Raw genomic sequence first — 25,345 nt, 5'->3', positions numbered from 1 at the left:
AGAATCTCACAGGAGTGCAAACAAATCGTAGATTGTCCATTAAGGAACTTGTAATGGTCCTCCGGCTTGAGTGAGTTTCTTGATACACAGGCATAGTACGTCGAAAACATCAATTCAAAAACCAAATACCCAGAATAAGAAGTGAATCAGCAATAACAAACGGTGAACTACGGGCAGCAGATCTTCTCACCCACTTAAATATCAAACTGTTCATTGTCTGTCCACAAAATTCCAGTCAAATGGAACCATGTATACTAATACCTGCCCATCAATTATTTGCCTGTAACAGTGGATTGAAAATTGTTCAGAGTTTGAAACTGAAGTGCACTTCTTGAAGCAGGTTAAATTAGCACCTCAGACAAAACAGGGAAACGGGGGATACAATATGTCAATTTTACCAGAAGGAAATCATGTCATTATCAATTCACAATTGGTGCACTCAATTCACAAATATGTCAATACAAATGTGGTGTACTCATACTATGCTTCTGTATATTTTTGTGCAGATCCAGGTACCACGATTGTTGTTGATTATTAGCTGGCTGGTCGAGCTGTGGAGACTCAAGGTAAACCTGTCGTCACGTTCGCAAGCCTCAGAGTTACCTTATGATATTTTCATTGTACTGTTTAATTCCATTCTGAACAGTTACTTTTAGGGATTTTCTAGCAAACTCAGTAGAGCTTATACAACATACAAGATTGTAGTTAAACCGACTATGTTGTATGGAGCAGAGTGTTGGCCGGTCAAGAACTCTCATACCCAGAAGCTAAAAGTAACTGAGATGAGGATGTTGAGGTGGATGTGTGGGCATACCCGGTTGGATAAGATTAAGAATAAAGTTATTCGAAAAAATATGGGAGTGGCCCCTGTGGAGGATAAAATGCGGGAGGCGAGGTTGAGATGGTTCGGGCATGTTAAGAGGAGAAGTACAGAAACCCCAGTTTGAAGGTGCGAGCGGTTAGCCTTGGTGGGCAGCAGGAGGGGTAGAAGTAGGCCTAAGAAGTCTTGGGGAGAGGTTATTAGGCGGGACATGGTGCATCTGAAGCTGACTGAGGACATGACCCTAGACAGGAGGGTGTGGAGGTCAAAGATTAGGGTAGAAGGTTCGTAGGTAGTCGAGTGTTTCTCTTTGTCTTACTCAGTTTACTAGCATTAGAGTTAGTATGATATCCTTTATTCATAGATGACTATTATTACCTAGAGTTTGATTGCATTCTTGGTTTCGATCTTATTTCATCTTGCTATTATTCCTACTTGTTGCAATTACCTTTTCTTTTTCAGTCGTTCTCTAGCCGCGAGTCTATCGGAAACAATCTCTCTGCCCTTTCGGGGGTAGGGGTCACACTATGTACATTTTACCCTCCCCAGACCCCACTTATGAAAAACTACTAGGTTTGTTGTTGTTGTTGTTATTGTCAGTAGAGCTTATGACTTTTACTACTAGTTTAGGAAATTGTAAGTTATGTATAAATATTTCTATTTCATATTTATCATTGATGGTTGAATTCTTCTATTAACTTAGTAAGTGTTAGGCTTACCTAATCTTAGAGACTAGGTGTCATCAAGACATCCTACGGAGAAAAATTAGGGTCGTGACAAGTTGGTATCAAATCTTTAGGTTCATAGGTGCTACGAGTCATAAGCGAGTTTAGTAGAGTCTTGCGGATCGGTACGGATACATCTGTACTTATCTTCGAGAGGCTACGAAACTATTAGGATAGTTTCACTTCCTTCATTACTATCGTGCTAGTTTATTGATCTCGGGGTTTGAACCTTTGTCATTCTATTCTTTCACAAATAGTGAGGACACGAGTTGCAGTTACCGACAACGCTACCCCAGAGCCGGTATTGCTAGGGACCGACTCAGAGGCAGAGGCCGAGGAGGAGCACGTGCTACAACTAGAGCACTTGTCAGAGCAGCTGTTGAGGAGCTGCCGGTAGCTTCTGTTAGGGGACAGGCACCGGAGGCGCCTGTTGTGACCCTAGGATTTTAGGAGACTTTAGCACAATTTCTGAGCATGTTTGATACATTGGCTCATGCGGTAGGGATGTTCATTTGGATCGGATATCCGAAATCCGAACCGATCCGCTCAATTTTGGATTTCGGATTTCGGATATTTGGATCGTATTTCAGATTGTGTTTATTAAAATTTTGGATATTCGGATTGGATTCGGTTTGGTATAATTGTAACCCGATCCAATCTGAACTCTGAAATTATTAGGGCATGTATAAATATTAAACTTTAATTTCAGATGGTCAGTACTTCCTTTACATCTTCCTCCAAGTTATTACCTTTATAATTGTTGGATTTAGCATATTGGTACGATAGTACTCTCATAATTGCAGAAGCATGAATATTTCTTACTGTATTGCCTCTTTTACAAAGAAAATATACATATGAGTTTGCAACTTTGAGGCATAATAATCCGATCAGAAATCCAAAAATCCGATCCGATCCAAACTTTAAAATCCAATCCGATATTAATTCAGATCGGATTCGAATTGCATTTTGTAGAATCCAAAATCCGAAATCCAAATCCAAAATGTGCTAAATCCGATCTGATCCGATCGATGCACATCCCTATCATGCGGGGTGAATTCCAGTTGCACTAGCTACTTCACATATCGGGGGAGGAGCTCAGACTCCTGCCGCCTGTACTCCAGAGTAGCGAGTCCACGTTGGCCAGGTTCCAGGTGTCATGCCGACACAGCCTGTTATCTCAGTTTTTCCCGTGGTTAGGGCAACCGCATCTGAGGAAGACAAACTTAGACTTGCGAGGTTCAAGTAGTATTACCCTCGTGCTTTTAGTAGTTTGGCTTCATAGGAAGCGCATGGGTTCCTAGGGGAATGCTATTGTATTCTCCACACTATGGGTATTGTGGAAACGAGTGAGGTTGCTTTTACTACGGTCCAGCTTAATAGAGCAGCATATCAGTGGTGGAGAGCGTATGGGTTGGGTAGTCCGGTCGATGCAGCTTCACTTTCATGGACTTAGTTTTCAGAGGTGTTCTTGAGAGAATTTGCTCCCCAGACCCTTCGGGAAGTGTGGCGCACTGAGTTGAGCAGCTGCGCCAATGCACTATGTCGATATTAGAGTATGCCGGTAGATTCAGTGATTTGTCCAGGCATGTACCTATTTTGATTTCTACAGTTAGAGAGCGAGTACACAGGTTCATTGGGGGCTCAGTCATGATATCCGGTTTAGCATGGCTCGGGAGTTGGAGTCGGATGTTCTATTTCAGTAAGTAGTAGAGATCGCTTGCCAATTAGAGGGCATGCGAGGTCTGGAGAGAGAGGACATGGAGGCTAGAATGTCTCGTAGACCAGAGAGACCTATTGGTTCCTATTTTGGAGGCAAGGTACGACATGGTAGAGGTTTTTTGGGTCAACCAGTTAAGTTTGCACTTCAAGCTTCACACGGTGCTTCAGATATCCATGGGTCTCAGGGTACCCGTACCGGACAGCTTTCACATCCACATCAGCGGAGAGGTTGCTTGAGTGTGGAGGTACCAGCCACATGGTGAGATATTATCCCAGACTCCGGACGGATGCATCACAGCGGGGTAATCAGGCTATGAGTTCTGCTTCAATGCTGATATCCCTGCACCGCCAGTGTGGGGTGCAGGTTAGGAGAGTAGAGGGTGCCTAAGAGGGGGAGGCCCGACCCGTTGTTGTGTTTTCTGTGGTAGGGAAGAGGCCGCTACACCAGATGATTTCATACAGTTATTGTTTCGATTTGTTATAAAGGAGCATCATTCATATCTTGTTCCGGTTCTGCTTATCAGGGCGAGTCCTTCTATTTTACTTCACATATGGGTGAGTTTCATGATCTTATACCTTGCTTATGTGTTTACCTCTGTTAGGAGATTCTATAGTGGTTGCTCGTGTCTATCGTTTTGTTTTTATTCATTATTGAGAGTTTGAGACTAGAAGTGACTTTCTGTTACCCAGTACGGTAGGTTCTGATGCGATTTCTTAGTGATTGATTACGATTTGTGATTTAGATGCTCTACTAGGGTGGGAGTTGAGTATGTGTTGTGATTTTGTTGGGGGAATTGAATTAGAGGGAGGTTTCAGTTGGTATGATAGGTATTCTACTTTTGATTCAGAGTTGAGGGTGAGACCTTCGCGGTTTCATATGATTCAATGTGTTTGAACCGGGATGCGTGCCGCTGTGGAATTATATCAGGATGAGATCCTTGCGACTAGTTCATATGTTTTGATTCTCCCTCGTGAAATTAATTTGTAGTATGATACTAATAGGGAGTGGTGCCTATCGGGCTTGTTTGATAATTCTCTTATGTGTTTCTCCTTGCATATTTAGTCGTATTCGTATTGTGCTTATTGAGTTTTAGCTTGCGAGATCTGTGCCCCGGTGGCGTTAGATGTGACTTGTTGATTCGGGTGAATAGTTACAAGGTCTTCATATTTCTTGCATCGTTGTCAGTGTTGTGAAGGTTTGAAACAAGGTTCTAACGGACATGAGGCTAATTGTCGGTACTGGATTTTATTATGGGCAGCTACTGTGGCTAGAGTTGTTGTTTAAGGCATATATGTGATGTGTTACGTCGTGTGGTTGCACATGGTGGGTGTAGGCATAAGTTGTTGTAGCTAGTTGAGGTTGGTACTGTGTGTTGATGTAGGAATCAGGTCTTTTGGAAATGATTGGATGGTGAGAAATTTGGTTCTAAGGTTTGCCAGTGTGGGCGGAAGGAATAATATTTAGTTGAGATGGTGTTGTCGGGCCTATGTGGATTTGGGTGACGTGGAGTCACCCTCAAGTATATGTATGATGAGTACATTATGTGATTTGATGACCTCGAAGTGGTACTGGGCACGTTTGAGGACACACGTTTGTTTAAGAGAGGTAGAATGTAACGATCCGACCAGTTGTTTTGAGAATTAGCGTCCCGTTCGGCGGTTTAAGGACTCAAGAAGATTCATAATGTGTATTATAACTTGTGTGTGGTCGAGATTGGTTTTCCGATGATTCAGGATTTAATTGAAAGAACAATTCTTATTTTTGAAGCTTAAATGAAAAGAGTTGATCGGAGTTTGACCTTTGAGCAAACGAATATTGAATGGAAATTTTATAGTTTCAATAGCTTCGTATGGTGGTTTCAGACTTAGGCATATGTCCGGATTTGGATTTGGAAGTCCGTATGGCAATTCGACGCATTTTGGCGAAAGTAGGAAGAGTTGGAGATTTAAAATATTTATATGTTTGACCAGGGTTGACTTAATTGATATCGGGTTTGGATTTCGATTCCATAAATTGGAACAGCTCCATTATGTCAATTATGACTCGTGTGCAAAATTTGAAGTCATTCCGGATTGATTTTATAAGTTTCGGCACAAGATATAAAATTTGGAAATTTGAAAATTCACAAGTCTGATTCGAGGTGCAGTTTGTAATTTCGGAGTTTTTTTATGTGATTTGAGAACTAGAGTAGGTCCGTGTTATGTTACGAGACTTATTGGTATATTCGGACGAGGTTCCAAGTGACTCAGATAAGATCAGATCGTTTGGAGCCTTGTTGAAGCTGTTGGAAATTCTGGTTGCTGGTGCCTTCGCACCTGCGCATGAAGTACCACAGGTACGTGCTCACGGAAGCGTGGAATTCATCGCAGAAGCGACCTGGGAATGCTGGCTAGAGAGGCTCTGCAAGTGCATAGAATTGGGGCGCAAAGGCGGCTGACATCGCAGATGCGCAAATGAGACTCGCACCTGCGATTGCGCAGAAGCGGAAGAAATGACTCAGGTGCGAGAGAGAGTTGTTGCGTGGTCACCGCAGGTGCGAGATTTTTCTCGCAGAAATGAGGTCGCAGGCGCTCAAATCTATCCGCAGGTGTGAAACTGGGCAGAAATATAAGGATCGAATTTGGTCATTTTTCCATTTTGTTTTGGATTTCTGAAGCTCGGTTTTGGGCGATTTTGGAGGATTTCTTCACGAGTTCGTCTTGGATAAGTGTTCTATATCCGAAAGTGATTATATTTCATAAATCTATGGTTATATTCATCATTTATTTCAAATTTAATTGAAGAAATTGAGAAAAATTGTGAAATCTTTTGGAAAATATAAAATGAAGATTTGGAGGTCGAATTGTTGTCAGAATTTGTTAATTTTGGTTTGGTTGAACTCATATCGGAATGCTGTTCGGATTTTGTGAATTTTATCGGGTTCCGAGGTGCGGGCCCGGGGGTTGAATTTTTAGTTCTTGTTAAAGATTGAAGCTTTATTATCCAGAATTATTTTCTATGGGTTCTATTTATGATTTGAAGTTATTTTGGCTAGATTTGAGCCGTCCGGATATTGTTTCACTCGAGAAGGTCATTTTAGAGTATCGGTCTAGCTTCTTTGAGGTAAGTATCTTGCCTAACTTTGTGTGGGGAAACTACCCCTTAGTATTTGAGTCATTTGTGCTAATTGTGTCTTGTGAAAGACGTGTACGCGAGGTGACGAGTACATGCTCGGGCTTATTTGTGAAAATTTGACCATTGAGGGCTCTTAGGTTCTTATGTTCATTTGATATGAAGTGGTTTGTCATATTATTTTTCCCTATTTACTAAATTCATCCTTACGTGTCTTAATTGGAATTAATTTCTTTATGTTCTACCCTTATTACCGATTAAACTCTTATGTGCCTTAACTGAAATTGTTGACTCTTTTATCGTTATGCTATCCTTTCCATAATTGCTTAACCTTAACTAAAATCATTGTTATCTTTCCGTAATTGCTTAAACTTAAGTGAAATTATTATTATCTCTTCCGTAATTGCTTAGCGTTTATGGAAGTTTGTTACTCCTTTCATTCTTGACGTATTCTTATTTGGGGTTATTGATTTATGCTATCTCTCTTGTTGTCGAATTGCACTTTTGTGGAATCATTGTTACATATTACCTCTCCCTTGTTGAGACTATTATTTTCATATTGTGTCTTTCTCTGTGAGTTCGTTCGTTCTTCCGTTTCCTTGTGTTGATTTACTTGTCGTATTGTCATGTTATTGTTGAAGGTCTGTGTGTTGAAACGCATGCGGTGAGATAAGGTGGGATTGAAATGCATGGCTAGTAGGGAAATTACTAGAAGCCATGTGGTGTGATAAGGTGGGCTAAAACGCGGGGTGCTATTTCGAAAAAAAATAATTTTCCAAACTAAATATAAAGGCTCTCAAGGTGATATAAGAAAAGTTATAATTTATTTTACGATTTGAGACTACGAGGTAGTACCTCGGGAGGTCTCTTGTTGTCATTTTCTCTTTTCTGTGCACTTGTCTTTGATTGTTATTTTTTTTTAGCATACTATTAATTATTTTCCTCCGTGTTGCACTATTTGCTCAGTTCTATATAGCTAATCTTGTTGTGTTGGTTGCTGCTTCAAACTCCATTGCCGTTTTTATTACACTGTACATTTTGTTGTGATCATTTCTTATGTACCATCCATTGTCTCTACTTTTATTTGTTGACTGAGATTATGGCAGAATACTTGCACAAGCATACACGTAGTTAAATAACCCATATCTATTTTAAAAGGTGAATCCTGGCATCATTAACCATTATACGTACTCTTGTCTTCTTGCCTTATGTGTGAGGATTGTTCTATTGGCACGTGAGTCGTCCCTACGGTTATGAGTCGTAATGTGGGCACAACGTGCCAAGTGATTAGGGTTCATGAGTTGGGACCCTTGAGCTGTGATTATGAGGTTCGGTACCTCGTGGAAATGCTTGAACATATCTGGTGTGAAAGTGGTTGTTCTTATTGAGTTGTTGCTGGTTTTTCCTTTATTTGGTTTCCCCGGACTTTGACTGTGATCAGTTACTTTACAATATTATTACCTCATTGCTTTCTGTTAGATATTGTTGTTACTAGTGTATCATTGCAAGTATTGTTTTGTATTCCTTATCCTGCTTAGTTTTATATTAATATTGTTTCTATGTTAGTTTATCTACACACTTGTTCAGGTTGTTTAGTTCAGTAGGTGTCTTGACTGTCCCTCGTCACTACTCCACCGAGGTTAGTCTTAATTCTTACTGGGTGCCACTGTGATGTACTCATACTACGCTTCTGTATATTTTTGTGCAGGTCCAGGTGCCACGGTTGTTGCTAATTATTATCTGGCTGGTCGAGCTGTGGAGACTCAAGGTAAACCTGTCGTCGCGTTCGCAGGCCTCAGAGTCACCTTCTGATATTTTCATTGTACTGTTTAATTCCATTCTCAATAGTTATATTTAAGGATTTTCTAGCAAACTCTGTAGAGCTTATGACTTGGACTACCGATTTTGGGAATTGTAAGTTATGTATAAAGATTTGTATTTCTTATTTATCATTGATGGTTGAATTCTTCTATTAATTTAGTAAGTGTTAGGCTTACCTAGTCTTAGAGACTAGGTGCCGTCACGACATCCTATAGAGAGAAATTGGGGTCGTGACAAATATATTATGCCTTCATATCAATAATTGACTGGACCATCACATGTCATTATTAACGTGCAACACGTTAATAGGAACTAGTTTATGAAATTTGCTAATTTCTTTTTCTTTCTCTCCTTCTCAACCTCACTAAAATTATTCCATCTATAAGCCATACCACAACAAGCTCCATTCATGACCAATTTTAAACCTGGCAAAAAAAAAAACCTCTTAAAATATCTATCGTATTCTCCTTCCATCTTTTTAAAATCCCAAAACCTTCTCTTTTTAGGGTGTGTTTGGTATGAAGCAAAAATATTTGTGGAAAATATTTTTTAATTTTCTCATGTTTGTTGGCTTAAATATTTTGAAAAATATTTTCCCTATCAAAAGAAGGGGAAACATTTTTCAAAATACTTTTTCAACTTTTCCCACTCTATTTCCCATCATCGATCACCACCCACCCACCCTATCCCTACCCCACCACAACCCCCACCCCATCCCCACCCCCTCACCCACCCACCAATATACCCCTACCCCGACTCCATCTCCACCCTAAATAGAAATATTATTTGGAGTATTTTCTTTTTATGTTGTTGATAGAGTACTTTCTTTTTCATTTCAACAAAATGAGTATTTTCTTTTAATAATGCAGAAAAAGTATTTTCTTTCATTTCGTTAAAATAAGTACTTTCTTTTCATGATATTGAAAAAATATTTTTAATTTCAACAAAATGAGTACTTTCTTTTCATGATGCAGAAAAAATATTTTCTTTCATTTCAATAAAATGGATACTTTCTTTTCATGATGCAAAAAAAATATCTTCTTTCGTTTTAACAAAATGAGTACTTTCTTTTAATGATGTAGAAAAAAATATTTCTTCATTTCAATAAAATATGTACTTTCGTTTTTGGTGTAAAAATATTTTCTTTTATTTTAATAAAATGAGTACTTTTTTTTTCATGTTGTAGAAAAAAATATTTTCTATCATTTCAACAAAATGAGTACTTTCTTTTCATGTTGTAGAAAGAGTACTTTTATACTATATTGTTTTAACAAGAAAAAGAGAATTTTTTAAAGTTATGGAGCTCAAATTTTAACATTGTTCTTGTGTGAAAAAGTAAAGCTGTATATTAGTTATGTTTATTTGTATGAATTTTTTTAAAGAATAATTAAATTCTTGAAGAAAGTAGAGTCATGAAAATGTTAGGGATTTGAGGGCGAGGGGAGGAGCACTGAAAACATGGGGGTTCAGGGGAAGAGGGTGAGAAGAGTAGTATTGAAAATGTTTTTTAGATGATTTTCCTAAAAATATTTTCTGCTTTCTAACCAAACACTAGAAAATATTTTCCGAAAAAAAATAATTTCACTCACCAACGAAACATGGAAAAATAAGTGATAAAAATACTCATTTTAAGAAAATTGTTTTTCAGGAAAACATTTTCCTCCGTGCCAAACACACCCTTAGTCTTATGTTCCATAAATTGCCATTTTGACCATGAAATATTTGGCTTCATTTTCAGAATCTTTTCGATATGCCAGCGGCAATGTCATCGTTGATTGATCAGTATTCCTTATAAGTAGCTTTATTTGAGTCATTTGATTGCAGTGAATTTTGACGTATAACAAGGTTTTGAATCTTTTGATTGATCGCAGTGAATTTTGAAGTATAAAATTGTGAGTGTTCTTTCTATTTTTTTTACATCCATAATCATGTTTTTTCTGAATGGAGTCCATTAGATAATGAAATAAGATGTTTAACTAAGAACATTGATTGCGAATTTGCGATGATGAATTGTTGGTGCAAAAATAAACTAATGAAGCTCATAATCTTGCATTGCTCTAAAAAAAGAAGCCAAAATATTTTCAGCTGTTATTAAAAGACTCGGAGGCGGATCTAGAATTTTTATAACATTGGTGCACCACTAAAAAAGAGAAAAAATAAAAGTATTAAGTGAGAATTGATCCCTACTTCTCTAGATAAATAGCTCAACATTCAACAAAGTGCATCATTTAGTCTTTATAGAGCATGAGTGCCAATAAATAATATTAAATCAATTCTGAAAAATATGTACATAAAATACCTAATTTAGCGAAAAGACCATGAGTTCACGTGCCTCATATATTGGGCTATAGATCCGCCCTTGAAAAGACTGATAGAATAAGAACAATAAGAAAGAAAGTAATTACCCAAATAAATAAAGAAAGAAAGAAAGTGGGATGTAGGCCACTGTATATACATGGATTGATAGAGATGAGTATTTTTCCTGTTTTGATTTTTTAAAAACGAATAATAGGGAACTCCAGAAAAGATAACAAAGGGAATTGTTTCAGTGGGAAGAGCTTAACGACGAAATTTGAGAAAGGAGGGGATGCTGAGACCATTTATTTATATTTAAGTAATACATTAAGATAAAAAAATATTAAATTAATTATAATTTAATAATAATAAGTTAATAGCGTATTGGAATGCATCATATAATTATTGAAATTAGTATAAATAAGTTAAAATAACGTATTGCAATGTATCGTATAATTATTGAAATTAGTATAAATAAGTTAAAATAACAGTTTGTACGTCTATGACTATTCTAGTTTATCTAATTATTGACTATACTAGTTTCTTGATACGTTGCACGTGTTATTCCATACAAGTAGGGGTGTCGATGAATATTCGTAAACCGACTAAACCGTACCGTACCGAATCGATTTTTAGGTTTCTTTTAAAAAAAATCGTAAGTTTTATATAAATCTATAACCACACTGATAATTAGGGTAAGTTTTTTATTTTATAAAAATAAACCGAAAAATACCGAACCTTACCGAATAAATTTTATATGTGAAAAATATATTTATATAGTAAGTTTAAAAATAATAATGCATTATATTTTTCTTTGTGCCTTAGAATTATGAAAATTATTACAAGCCAACAAGTAATTAAACTCAAAATACTAATTTCTAAAACTGATTATGCTACTTCTACATAAACTAAGTTATTTCAAGTATCTTCATTAGCAAGACACAAAGTATTCTAGTGATTATGAGTAGCAAATTTCAATGTATTGAATATGTTTTCTTTCATATAATTTAGATTTATCCTTTTGAATATTTAATCTTCTATAGACTTTATTCTTGAGTCCCAGTTTGGTAAATATCTTTTCACTTGTCTGATTTATATTTTATTTTCCTTTTGCTTGATTTCTTTTGCGTTGTTGTTGTCACGACCCAATTTCCCCTGTAGGCCGTGATGGCGCCCGACGTTACTGCTAGGCAAGCCTATAGTGAACTAATCACGTGATTGTTTTTTTTAACAATTTAGAAATAATTGATTTTTAATGTTTGAACAAATAAGAAGCGATTTTTTTTTCCATAAAAGTGAGTAATAGACTGTTTAAGAGTAAATGAGAGGAAATAGATAATCAAAATTAACATGTGTCTACTAGCATAATTTTCAAGACCTGGTGTCACAAGTTTATGAGCAACTATTAAAATATACAAAACTCTAGCTACTGTCCGAAATAGAGTAGACAAAATATAAATACAGAAGAGAGACTCTAGGAACTGCATAACTGCTCGGGAAGCAGCTCACCACTAGACCTCGGAATATCTGGGACGCGCGCCGGTATGACCCCCAGATGCACTTGCCTCAGATCCTGCACGGTTAGTGTAGAAGTGTAGCGTGAGTACATAAGCTATCACGACCCAATAGACTATTTAAGAGTAAATGAGAGGAAATAGATAATCAAAATCAACATGTGTCTACTAGTATAATTTCCAAGACCTGGTGTCACAAGTTTATGAGCAACTATTAAAATATACAAAACTCTAGCTACTGTCCGAAATAGAGTAGACAAAATATAAATACAGAATAGAGACTCTAGGAATTGCATAACTGCTCGGGAAGCAGCTGACCACTAGACCTCGGGATATCTGGGACGCGCGCCGGTATGACCGCCAGATGCATTTGCCTCAGATCCTGCACGGTTAGTACAGAAGTGTAGCGTGAGTACATAAGCTATCATGACCCAAACCGATGGGTCGCGACGGGCACCCGGTACCTTACTCAACCGGGTACAAATATAACGTATCTTTCTTATTACATCATCATATACACATGATATATGGGTCTATAAGGCTAACATGATCATTTATAAACTCAAAACATAGGCCGACAAGGCCGTACAATCTTTCACGTATACGACATATGTCTACAAGCCTCTAAGAGTGCATAAATGTCATAAAGTTCGGGACAAAGCCCCGTCATACCAAACAATACACATCTAAATTATACTGACCAAACAAGCAACTCAGGAGTAAATGGAGTGCACCAACATCTTCCGCTGAGCTGATCGCCTACTTGGAGGACTCTCGACCTGTCTATCGAGACATGAGGGCATAAAACGCAGCGTCCCCAAGCCAAATGGACGTCAGTACAAATAATATACCGAGTATGTAAGGAATGAAAATCAGTAAATAATAGACATGAGAGAAACATGGAGTAAAAGACTCGACATGTACGTCTGCATAGCTCTGTGAATCATTTCATTTTTATAATGTCATGCATATGCGTATAAATGTCATACCATGCATGGGTATATGCGTTCATAACATCATCAAGCCTCTGAGGGCATCCCATCATATCATTTCAACCACTGTGGGCAACATCATCAATGTATACAAGCTGATCAGGTGGTGGTGCATATTTAACGCCATAACCTTTTCTCATATCCCGTATACATATAATATACACGTATATAACGTCATCTGGTCATGGGTCAATGTATATGTACAAATGCATGAAATGCATAAGAAATATATTAATAAGATTTCTCGGAATGTCATTAAAATCAGTATGACTTTCGGAGAAACTTTATCAAATGCGTATTTTTCTGAGACCCATGAACATAAGATATAATAATAATTCACATGGGGAATCAAGAATAAAGAAACCCCTAGTATTTCTATGAATAGAGTCATTTATGAAAGTTGCGTATTTTGCTCGTTTCATTTGTATCTTTGAACCATGCCAAAAGAAAAAAAGGATTACCTTAAAATACCTGAACCGATTCTCGTAAAAAAGATTGCACTATACTACCTAAAACTTGCAAAATCTCATGCTATATTGTGTTGTGAAGTTTCAAATGAGCTATGGAGCTCCATCCGTTAGCAAAAGAACGGGAGATATGGTGCTTTGATTACAGACCGAATTAGGCATAAGAAAGTACGGTTATGCACTCTTGACACTATTGAAGAGGCTTCGCAAGCTTATTTGTCCAAGAAGTCTGATAATTAATGATATATCCAAGGGAGATACTAATTGTGCTCCTCAGAAGTTGTAGATGATACATCTATTTGAGCGTATCTAATTGTTGTAGCTCATATTTGGCAATATAACCCTTAACAAGTGCAAAATATATCATCCAAAACTGGTGCTCCTTCAAACAACGTGGACATAATTTGAACCTCATGTTTAATGGCTAATGTCAATGTCACAAAATCATCTAAATAAGCCACCTAACCTATTGAAGTAAGAGTCACTACTACCTAAGGCATTTGCTGCCACGTGAGGGGGGTGGGGGGTTAATCTTACCCAATTCTTTAATTAATCACCCAATAATTCCTTAATTAACTGGGTAATCTCCTATTATCTAATAATTAATCAATTACTCACATAATTACGAATTACCTCAACTTAAAATACTACTCACTTTTACATACCTTATACACCTTACTATCATGGTCATGTGGTACCTTGTATGGCATTAGTCCATAAATACGGGGTATTATAGCTCGGACCATATTTTATCTCAAAATGTCAAACTTCGGCGAAACTCATTTTCTTTGATTTGCTTACCCTCTCACCTTCAAGAAATTACTTATCACTTGTTTGAAATAGCATAATACTTATAATTCCAAAATAATCTCATTCCTGAACTTACATCGATTAACTTACGACGAAACTTTAACGTACAAAAATGCGGGATGTAACATCTCATTTTCGAGCTTTCACCAATTTATTTATGGCGTACTTTCACGTACAAAAAATATATGGGGTGTAACATTATTCTCCCCTTTGGAACATTTATCCTCGAATGTTGACTGATACACTTATCATTCTCATAACCCATAGCTCTTGCGAATACTGTAGTACTCCTCTTGCCATCTAGGCAACTGTTCTGTGAATGAATCCCAAAGACCAGGGCATTCCCCCCTTTAGGCCTCTTTCTCACACCACGACTCGTGGTCGGAATCCTTCCAATCTTGTAACTGTTGCTACATTTTATCATCCAGCTTGTACGACTCTGACTTTGTAAGTGCGCCTATGCGAATCCTCTCTCCTTCTTCCTACAACTTTTAGCCAATCTCTAGACCTCACTTTGCAAATAAGATATTCCTCTGGGCATTTATAAGTATACTGAAGTTCTTCGCTCGGTACTTTATTGAACTTACGAATATTGCTATATCTTATTTCATAGATCCGTTTGTTCATCCGTATGACTTTACTGCTCTAGGTAGGTCATACTATACCATAACTCTTACTTCGATTAATCGTTATTGAGGTCTGCTACCAAACTCCAGGTTACTCTCATTGCTTATCTTATATGCATGAAGCTAAGTCTTTTAACGTTTCTTCATTACTGTACATCTTAAGACTGATGGCCTAATCTTGTCTCGTACTTTGTATCTTTTAACCATCCATTATCGATTCACCTCAATGTTGATCTTACAATCTACCACTGATATCTTGAAACTTCTTACGTAAAACATTACCACTAGGGCTTACGTTGCATCGAGGAATATTCAAAGTGATTTTTCTGATCCACTTAGCGGCGATACTGTACTTCAATAACCATACTTTATAGCATCCCAATGTGACTCACTTACGTGGGTATTTTAATCCTATACAATTCATGAAATTCCTTCAAATCATCACTCAATCGAAGGTCCAAACGTCACCCTTCATTTATCACAAGTATACCCTCATTTTACTACCAAGGCAACATTCTATTCCTTTTAAATGCTATTAGTCTTAGACTCCTTTGAGTTTATTCAAGCTATACTGAGATTTCTATATCTTAGATAAACCATCATCTCTCTTGTTTTCACTGGCTTAATCCTGAGGATTTATCCATATTTGCCATTTCTTATCCATACTCATGTCTTCCTAAAACCTTGTCTCTTTACCATACTTTAGCTTGCGACCTACACTTATCTATTTATATTGTTCGCAACCTTCCTTCAACTTGCTTGCACCATAGATTTCCTTGTGTTATTCTGGAACATCAAGCGAGACATCACATCATTTCTAACTCTTCTTTACTCTCGTAACTGGACCTCTCGATACCTAGAAATCATCGACCGGGAGATATGTCACAGACGACGCCGCTATCATTCCTGGATACTAAATCCCCGCGCTTCTAGCCGTCTATCCGTAGTACGGACTATTCCCAACCTTCTGAATTTAAGTATCTCGTAGGTTGTTCACTTTTACCTTACTTACCTTAAAATCTCGCATCACATCTTATATCTTTTTCATGACTTCCCTTTCACATAGGTATAATTCATATCCACAACTTGAAGCTCTATTATAATACTTGCACCCCTGGTGCGTACACAATCTGGTGGGAGCTTCATACTGATATCTTATAAGGCTGGTACTTTTCTGACTGGCTTTATGGTAGAGCTGTTATAGAATATGGCTAATGTACTATCTCTCTTGTATTTAAGAGTGATCATGCAATGTTCTCAATCATGAGGTCTAAAATTTTCTTGGTCCAATAATTAGACTCCTGATTTACTGAGTTAATGTAACTCTTTAGTTTCCTCTTCCTTCTGATTAGCCTTCATGTAGGCTTAAACTATCTTCCGATATGCGGCTCTTGGGATTAGTTATTACCTTAGCCTTTCATGGGCGCTATGGACTATCCATGACACAATCTTCTAATAATTCAATTCTTCATCTATGACCTGGACTCTGTTATTTCTTTTAACTTATACCGGAGTCTTCTATGGCTGTATGATTGGCAATATATATGCTGCATGGATAATACTCCAAAATCTTAAGTGCATTCATAATGTAATTAACTCTGGATTATTGATCGAATAATTCCTTCCGTTCCTTCTTATCTTTCTTTAAATGTAAGCAATTACTTTTCATGGTCGTTATGCTGCTTATTGCATGAATACTTGGCTTATCTTAGTGACCACACATACTGAAATTCCACACAACCCATATGATCTTGAATATCACATTTTGATTTTTTTTCTGCTGAATTCACTATATTGGGTTTTACTATGTTTATTTAGCACGATCCACTGACTTGTTTGTAACCTCTTGTTTAGCCATAACTAGGCTCTTCCTGATTCAATTACTACCTACTCGTTGGCCTATTCTCATATCAATATTCCGCATAATCTTTCTTGTATTATTTCATTGCATTAACTTAAGTCTCGCACTGGCACCTTATTTATCAATAACATCTCGGGCAGAAACCCTTACTTCTTCTCCTTGACGTCGTGCTTACATAATGTTCTGGAATCGTAGCATATTTGTAGGATTTGGGCAAGTGCAAGCTCACTCCTTTTTTATTTTTATCGCATTCTTCCTTTACCATTCCATAATTACTAGAACCACTTAATTTTGACTTAATACCACATCACTCCATATTCCCCCCTTTAGGGAGCACTAAGATTTAGTGTTAATATGATCTACGTATACATGTTTTACCTTCTCATCTTTGGCATATTTTTACATCATCGATGATCCTTACTCGCCTTATAGTAATCCTTATGTACCAAGGATAACAAAATTCCTCTCTCGCGAGGGTGACACTTAGTGTAATTGGCACATACAATCCCTTAAGCTTAACTTTACTCACCTTGCTTGCTTTGGGGAAGCGTCTTCCTTAATGACCTTTAAAGGGCATTCTTCTGTCCTCCAATCTATTATCGGCGGGACGTAATCTCTGAAATTCTCATGATGCCGACTATTACTCAGTCCCTAGTTCATGCTTAGTTTATCTTATTCATTAGTCCATACTGATTTCTTATTACTCTGGGGTCTAATTTTTCCTTTTGGTAGTCGTGTTGGAGTCACGAACGTATTTCTCGAAATGAGGATATGACTTTATGGACTATACTCTTTTGTTATCTCAAGGCATGTTACCTCTCGTCCTTTCCTTCACTTGACTATAGATTCTGTAATATTGTCATCTTTTTTATCTACCGTTGTCATACATGTATCACATCTTACTCATAATGCTTCATTAACTCTTTTCTTATTTTCCGCTAACATTTATGTTTATCACTTTATTCTGAAAACTCGAACAAGACATTTTTTTGCTTTTTGCTCCCCTTTGCTCCATCCAGTGGCTCTTCGGGTTGCTCAACGTTCTCGCTCTACTAGGGACGCGAGCCACACTAAGGTAATATTTATCCCTTCTAGGATTTCAGTGCCTATCTTTTGAATTTTTTTGATCATGCTGGTATTCACATCTAATTGTAATATTCTAGAGTGTACCATCTGGGTGCCTCACAAGAAGATCTATTAGCACCTTTGTAATATCCTTCGGAAATATTAACTAACACAAACAATCCATTCGCCATTTTGGGTTACTCTAACCACAGCTGGATCCTGATATCCCGTCCTTTTCTTAAACTATACCTGTTAGCCCCCATAAGGCATAAATGAGATAGGTGTGGCCAATTGTGCATAACTCTATTATTGTTGAAGGTAACTCAAAAGGCTTATATTCCTCTGCGATAATCTTTATTAGCTGGGTATCTCGTACCTTTTTTCGTCTTGCTTCTTTTACTTGCTAAAAATTGTGTCTACCTTCCAATTCTCTTATTTCTTTTTACCGTAAGAGTGGATAGACATTCTTGACTTAGGGATCCTTATCAAGAAGTTTACACATCTTAGTACACACATGATCTGCTAAATATATCATATTTATCCATCATAAGCATGATGCAAAAATTGAGTTCCTATGACTCAACTCTTCCACAACTATATCTCTTACCAACCGTCTTTCTGGATATAAGCATTATCGTATTATCAATAAGATAGAGTTTAGGAAATTAAGTTCTTACAACTGAGCTCCACCACACGATCTAGAGTAAGAAGAAAGAGTGACAGTCCTAAATGCCCTGTAGCCTCCTGCTTATAAGTGTGGTGCACAACACACCCCGTTAACAAGACTCTACTAGACACGACTTGTAGACCCTCTAGGACAGAACTGCTCTGATACCACTTTCGTCCCGGCCCATCAGTTTGGGTCGTGACATACGCAATATGTACCCAGTAAGTATCAAGTCTAACCTCAAAGAAGTAGTGACGAGGGCTTGACTTCAACACTTACTATGGGCAAGAATTATGAATATAGAAATTTCTAAATAACACGAGTAATGTAAGTAATAATAATAACTCATCAACAAGCAGGAGCAAATAGTTCTTCCACAATTCTTAATAATCCTAGATAGATCACTTTCTTTACAAATCATAACCTTTCAAACCACAACATAATATAAGGTATGGTTTGGCACCAAGTATTATTAAGCATGATTTATGCCGAGGTTGTACGGCCCGATCCAGAAAAATATGTACACTACCGAGGGTCGAGCGGCACGAACCATAGATGTATCTATCCCCTGCCGAGGTGTTCAGGCCGCTCCACAAGAAGACAGGTGTAATGACCCAACCAGTTATTTTAACTTTTAGAACCCTGTTCCCTAAAATAAAACTTTCCGTATGTGCTTTTAATGATTTATAACTTGCGGGGATGGTTGGTTATGGATTTGAAAGTGTTTGGGTTGATATAGGAACACTTGGTTCCTTATGTTGGCTTTAAAAGGGCAAGTTTGACTTCGGTCAACATTTTGAGAAAACAACCTCAGAATAGAATTATGATGATTCCAACAGCTCTGTATGGTGATTTTGGACTTGGGAGCGTGTTCGGAATTTTATTTGGAAGTCTGTAGTTAAATTAGGCTTGAAATGACTAAAATATGAATTTAAGTTTGGAAGTTTGACGAGGGAGTTGACTTTTTGATATCGGAGTCGGAATCTAGTTCTGAAAATTTTTATAGCTCTGCTATGCCATTTATGACTTGAGCGCAAAATTTGAGGTCAATAGGACTTGATTTAATAGGTTTCGACATCGAATGTAGAAGTTGGAAATTTTAAGTTTCATTAAGCTTGAATTGGAGCATGATTCGTGATTTTAGCATTGTTTTATATGATTTGAGGTTTCAAATAAGTACGTATGATGTTTTAGGACTTGTTGGTATATTTGGTTGAGGTCCCGAGGGCCTCGGGTGAGTTTCAGATGGTTAACGGATAAAACATTGGACTTAAAAAGTTGCTGCAATATTTCTCTTGTGCTAGATATTCTGGGCTGTGATCGAGCCCAGGGTCGACGGCCAGGGTCGAAGCCAGAGACGAGGCTCAGGATCGATGCCATGATCGAGTCCATGATTGAAGGCCCAGACTCGATGCCATGATCGAGGCCCTGATCGAAGGACCAACCTCGATGCCATGATCGAGGCTATGATCGAAGGCCCATGCTTGATGCCAGGATCGAGGCCATGATCGAAGGGCCAGACTCGATGCCATAATCGAGGTCATGACCGAGGTCCAGGCTCAAGCCTGTGATTGAAGCCACGATCGAGGCCTAGGCTTGAGGGCCATGATCGAAACCACGATCGAGGCCCAGTTCTGAAGGCTTCCTCGACAGATCTATAAATGAGGGAATTTCGTCCCATTTGCCATTTTCGACGAACTTGAGCTTGAGCAGAGGCGAATTTTGTCAGATTTTCAAGGAAAGATATTGGGGTAAGTGATTCTAACTCGAATTTGGTCTATATACCCAAATATATCATTGTTTTCACCATTTAATTAGTGTTTTGAGATTGAAATTTTGGATTTTTTTAGAAATCTCATAGAAATGAATTTTTGAGATTTCGGTATCGATTCGGAGTCGGATTTGAGTGAAACTGGTATGGTTGGACTCGTAATTTAATGTGTCATCGGATTCCAAGACATGGGTCCCACAGACTAATTTTTAATTAATTTCAGAATTTTATTGAAAATGTAGTATTTTCTTATGGAATTGATTCCTATCATTTTTAGTGATTGTATCGAATTATTTTGGCTAGATTCGAGCCAGAAAGAGTTGGATAATCGAGGAAAGGGTCTACTCGTGGATTAAATTGGAGCAAGACGAGGTAAGTCTCTTGTCTAATCTTGTGAGAAAAATATTACCCCATAGGTAATTAAAGTAATAATTATTGCTAATTGTGGGGGCTACGTACGCATGAGGTGACGAGAGTCCGTGCGTATCTACTATTAATGCTAAAGTTCGGGTAGTTTAGGACTCAAAGCATGAATTACTTGTGTAAATACTATTAATGCTAAAGTCCGGGTAGTTTAGGACTCAAAGCATGAATTACTTGTGTAAATTGTATTCTTTGTTTAATTAATATTATATGATATATATATATTGTGAATTGTTAGATAAAAATATTAAAGGATGAAAATCTCATATACTTGATTTTCTGTTTAAATTAATTAATTGTTAAGAGAAATTGTTCTTCCTCCCGAATTTATCTTATAATAAATATACTCACTTTTCAGAGGTACATAAAAAAATATCCTCCTTTCTTGTGGACCGGGCCGACCTCCTCGGCAGGATAGATGCATCTATGGATCGTTCCGCACGTCCCGTAGCAGTGTACACGACACTCTGGATCGGGCCGTACGACCTCGACAGAAATCGTGCTTAATAATAATAATTACACGATACTTTGACAGTTTATTGCAGCTTGTGAAGCTAATTGATAAATTGGAAATTCTTGGAATTTAAAGAATTATTATCCCTGCTTGCTAAGGAATTGTTGTTATTCCTGTAAATGAGATTACTTGATAAATTAAAAATTTATTGGAATTGAAAAAATTTAATTACTTCTACTGGTTAAATAAATTATTGTTATATTCTGTGAATCATGCTGATTTAGATATTCTAGTTTTATTTCAATTATAATTATTGACCCATAGTGAGTGTCAAAGTCGGTCATCCCATCTCTACCACTTCGAGATTATACTTGATACTTACTGGGTACACATTGTTTACGTACTCATACTACACTTGCTGTACTTTTTGTGCATGACCTGAGACAAGTACTAGTGGGGGACCTATCATCTTACACCCACATTATCCAGGGGCATAGTGGTGATCTGCCTTTCTGAGCCGTTCTGCAGCTACCAGTGTCTCTTCTTATATTTACATTCTGTCTATTTCATTTCATACAGTATTTATAGTTTTGTAAAATTTAATAGATGCTCATACACTTGTGACACCAGATCTTGGCACACATATTGGTAGAATTTAGAATTGTACTATTTTTCTTGGATTTAAGGTAATCGGTATCTTTTTTAATTTCTTGAACATTGCTAGTAAAATAATAAAATTTCTTAGAAATTTTTTAAAATTATTGATATATGTTTAATTTATTTGTTGGCTTGCCTAGCTGTAGTGTTGGGTGCTATTACGATCTATAGCTGAAATTAGCTCGTGACAAGAAGATACTATATAAGCATTTGACTCAACCGTTATTAAAGGCTAATATATAAGTTCTAAATATTTTAGGCACTTTAATTAACAAGTAGGGTGCCAACATTTCAAGTAATCCATGATTTGGGTCCTAGACTACCCGAACATAAGCATGAATAGTAGCTACGCATAGACTCGTCACCTCGTGCGTACGTAGCCCCCACAATTATAAGCAAATAATAATTTAAATCACCTATGGGGATAATTCCCTCTTACAAGGTTAGAAAAGAGACTTATCTCGTTTCAAAGCTTACTTTTCGGTCCACAACTGTGCTTTAAACTCTCAACTCGGTGCCAAACGACTCGAAACTAGTCAAATGTTATACAAAATAATCAATACGTGCTCAAAAGTTCATATTCTAACTATTAAAGTGATTACCCAATCCCAATTGAAGAATTTCTAAAATTCACTCCCGGGCCTACGTGCCCGGATTCCGGAAATATTTGAAGAAAGTTGTTACCTATAATCTCACGAACTCAAATATATTATTTTCACTATATTCCATAACCATTTTTGTGATTAAACCCCATTTTTATCAAACACCTAGGTTTTTCATCCAAACCCATGATTTTCCAAAATTTTCATGTTAAATCTATCCATAATCTATGTATTTAACTCACATTGTGTATAAATTACTTACCTCAAAGTGTTATGTGAAAACCCATCTCTAAGAGCTCCAAAAATCGATTGAAATAAATGAGCTCAAAATGCCTAAGTTCCGTCTTAAATGAGGTTCTGCCTTCTGAGATTTTCGCACCTGAGGAGGGTTGGTCGCTTCTACGACTCCGTATCTGCGGAAAAGTCATCGTAGATGCAACCCTTGCCTAATGGCCTACTCCCACTTATGCGGACCTCTGGCCAGCTTCTGCGGGTCCGCTCTTGCGACACACAAGCCGCTCCTGCGATTTCTTCTATCGCACCTGGGAGTTTGCTGATGCGCACGCCCACCCGCATCTACGGTTCCTCGGCCGCTTCTGTGGCTTCTTGCTCGCTTCTGCGAGCTCGCACCTGTGGCTAGATCTCCGCATGTGTGATTACACTAGAAGCTTGGTGCTTCAGCTGCTGCCCCCTAAGTCCTAACTTAGTCTGTGCCTAGTCCGATTGACACCCGGGGCCCCGCCCAAACATACCAATAATTTTGAAATCATAAAACAAACTCACTCGGAATGCATTAAACTACATTAAAACTGAGAATCACACCTCAAACCAAATTGAATCAAATTAGGAACTTCAAGTTCTTCAACTTATTACGAGTGCGCCGAAACATACTTAAACTACTCGGAATGTCACCAAATTTTGCGTGCAAGTCTTATGTCACCATACGAAACTATTCCCGGGCTCAAAATTCCAAACGGACCCCGATAACACCAAAACCTACTCCAAACCAAATTTAAAGAACTTTAAAACCTTCAAATAGTCAACTTCCACTATTAAGCGCCAAAACGCTCCGGGGTCGTCGAAAACCCGATTTGAATATACGCCTAAGTCCAAAATCATCATAAAAAACTATTGGAACCGTCAAATCCCGATTCCAAAGTCGTTTACCCAAAACGTTGACGAAAGTCAAACTTAGCCTTATTTTGCCAACATTAAGGAACTAAGTGTTCTAATTTCAACCTGAACCCTTCTAAATCCCAAACTAACCATCCCTGCAAGTCATAAAACAGTAAAAGCACCTACGAGGAGTCTTATTTAGGGGAACATAGATCTATAAGGCAAAACGATCGGTCGGATCATTACAGTTGATGGATCTATACTCTAACCATCTTTTATTATTTTTAATTCATCACCCTTTAAACAGTACATCTAGAGAGTTTTGCTAAGTCCTATAAAAGAACGTATGTTATTGCATTCTACTTATACTGGTGAATTTTATATGATATTTAAAAAAATACCAAAAATTAACCGAACCGTACTGATACCGAAGAAAAACCAACATGATTGAGACGGTTTCGAAAAGTCTAATTTTGGTTATACATAATAGAATAACCAAAATAATTATATGGTACAAATTTTATAATATAACCGGCCGAACCGAATCATTGATACCCCTACCTACAAGTAGTAAAACAAAAATTAAAATAGTATTAAAACATGTGAAATATTACACAAAACATTCAAAAGAAAAAATTACAAGCTAAAAATAATAAATAGTTTTAGATATGTAGTGTTGAACTCAAATTGATTGGATAGCTTTTGGAAGGTCAATAATTATATTTAGTTAGAAAAGTGTATTTTATAATTACATAAATTTAGTTATTATGAGTTACAAACATATAATATAACTGTATATTTCACCTAATATTTCTTTGTAGATTGTTCTTGAAATTGTTCCATTTTGATGTTTCAGTGAAATAATCTGTGCAACAAATAAAAAGAGAAACTAATACTTATTTGTACATGATATATTTTTTTTAAAGCATGGAAGAATTAAATCTTTGTAAAATTTTGTGAACAATAAAGTGAGAAGCAACTGATAATAATAAAAACATAACAATACAAATTATTTTTTTCATATTTATGCAAAATTATACAAAAAGTTTGAAATATTAATTGCAAAAGGTTGAGGGAAGCAAAAGGTTGCAACTTTATGGTGAGCTATGTATATGTAGTTAAATGATAATTGTAGCAACATAAATGATAATTGTAGCAGTAGTCTCTTTATCTACTCTAACGTTCATATAATTAGCAACATTATTCATGATTATACTTAATTATTACTTTTTTCTACATTAAATTGTAAAAATTTACGTTTCATTATATGGCTTAAGGTCTTGAGCAGCTTTGAAATGTGTATTATGACTTGTGAGGGTGGTCAAGTTTGTGTCACGACCCAATTTTTCCTCCGTTTGGGTATCGTGATGGCACCTAGTCTTAAAGACAATGTAAGCCTAACATTAATCGAAACAACAACATTATTTAAATAACATCTAACAATTTGAAAAAGAAATCTCTTAAAATTTTCAATTCCTAAAACCGATAGTACAAGTCATAAGCACTACAGAGTGTTTGCTAGAAAACTTCTAAATACAACTATCCAGAAATAAGAATAAATAGTGCAAAACGAACACTTGAAGGTGACTCCGAAGCCTGTAAATGCAGTAACAGGTTTACCTTAAGTCTCCACAGCAACGACCCGCACAGTTGCTAACGACAAATACATAGATCTGCACAAAAATGTGCAGAAGTTTAGAATGAGCACACCACAGCGGTGCCCAATAAACATCAAGACTAACCTCGGTGGAGTAGTGACGAGGAAGAGTTAAGACACCCACTGGTCTAACAAACTGAACAAGTATAAGTATATGAATAACAGAAATAT

At 37.1% G+C, this 25,345-nt stretch overlaps 1 long non-coding RNA gene across 1 annotated transcript; it reads right to left on the bottom strand.

Annotated features, from left to right (window-relative positions):
- Window positions 1–11,831: 11,831 nt before the first annotated feature.
- On the bottom strand, window positions 11,832–13,778 carry LOC142180340 (uncharacterized). The gene is made up of 2 exons (XR_012708835.1): window positions 13,460–13,778; window positions 11,832–12,789 (listed from the first exon to the last, which is right to left on the bottom strand). It is a non-coding gene; the product is annotated as an uncharacterized LOC142180340 (long non-coding RNA).
- Window positions 13,779–25,345: the final 11,567 nt, after the last annotated feature.

The sequence above is a fragment of the Nicotiana tabacum genome, chromosome 4, assembly GCF_000715075.1.
Source record: "Nicotiana tabacum cultivar K326 chromosome 4, ASM71507v2, whole genome shotgun sequence".
NCBI lineage: Eukaryota > Viridiplantae > Streptophyta > Magnoliopsida > Solanales > Solanaceae > Nicotiana > Nicotiana tabacum.
The sequence above is the reverse complement of the archived record's forward strand: the minus strand, read 5'-3'. Positions and strand labels throughout refer to the sequence as shown.